We start from the raw sequence: 1,442 nt of genomic DNA, 5'->3' as shown, positions 1-1,442 counted from the left end.
GTCTCGATCTCCTGACCTCGTGATCTGCCCACATCAGCCTCCCAAAGTGCTGGGATTACAGGTGTGAGCCACTGTGCCCGGCCCCAATACCAACTTTCAAACAACTCACAATTGACTTGTAGTTCAACTGGCAGGTTTTCTCGTCCCCAATTCCCTTCTCATATCTAAAGCCTTCACCATGTTGGCCTTAAGAACACTGAATATGACACTGAGCTTGAAAGAAATCAGACCCATGAAACATGGGACCTTTTGGGAAGCTGACCCTGAGGAGAGATGGGGTTGAGAGAAGGAGGGCAGCCGCCCTGCCCTGGACGTGGCCCCTTCTGCTCCAAAGTAGCATCTGTTTTGGTTTTTTGTTTGTTTGTTTGTTTTCTGCCCAAATCCATTCACTTCCTTTTACTATAGTCTAAAACTCTGTCAATTAGAAGGTCACTTGAATTAACACATCTATGCTTCTGAAAGTGAAAATACCTCTGGGTGGAATCAATGTAATATATTTTATAGGAATCTACTATGTTGCTGACTCTGCTAGGCCCTGTGCTAGGTAGAGGAGGAAGATGTTAATGAAGATGAAGAAGACACAATGCGTGTCCACCTGAAACCAGAATCTGGTAGGAAAGAATGGTATATAAACAAAATGTGACATGAAAATGTGTAATATGGCATAATTTTTTAAATGTTATTATGTTTTTAAAAAGTGATCTTTTGGGGGTATTAGCAAAGGTTTCCGTGTGAATGTGACTTTAAAGTGGACCTTGGAGGGTCAACTCAAGTCCCACAGTCAAACTGTTCTGTGCAAAGACAGTGGCATGCACAAGGCGAACAGACAGGAAAGAGCCTTGCATGGTAAGGAAGAAATATTTGGTCTCACCACAGGATATGTAGTAAACATGGAGGGTCACAGAGCTAATAAAGATTAAGGATCTGATGGGTATATGACAGTCAGATTGTAAAAGACCTAATGGGCTCTGTTTAAGATATTAAGCTGCATCTTTTAGTCAAAGGACAGGTGTGAAAATGCCGGCACTGGGGTGACAGGTCCAGATCTGTATTTTCAAAAGATAATTCTGGTAGCAGCATTTCTTAGTGAATCACATTTGCTTTTTTTAAAGAACTAGCTGGAAAGCTATATTCAGAAAGTGAGAAATAAGGGAAGGAAAGGTTAGAAATATTAGATCAGGGAATACTTCGGGATAGAGTAGTCCTGCAAGCGATGCTATAAAGGGGATTGAGAGCAAAACAGGAGTGCAGGGTTCATGAGGGAGATAAACTAGGAGACAGGAGGTGATATTAGTAAATTTGAAGTTAAACATATATTGCTTTAAAGCAGAGTTGGCAAACAATGGCCCACACATAGTTTTTGTGCAGCACGTGAGCTAAGAATGTTTCTGTGTATATATATATATATATATATATATATATATTTTTTTTTTTTTTTTCTT

Source organism: Colobus angolensis, unplaced genomic scaffold (genome assembly GCF_000951035.1).
Source record: "Colobus angolensis palliatus isolate OR3802 unplaced genomic scaffold, Cang.pa_1.0 Scaffold48, whole genome shotgun sequence".
Classification (NCBI taxonomy): Eukaryota; Metazoa; Chordata; class Mammalia; order Primates; family Cercopithecidae; genus Colobus; species Colobus angolensis.
The sequence above is the reverse complement of the archived record's forward strand: the minus strand, read 5'-3'. Positions refer to the sequence as shown.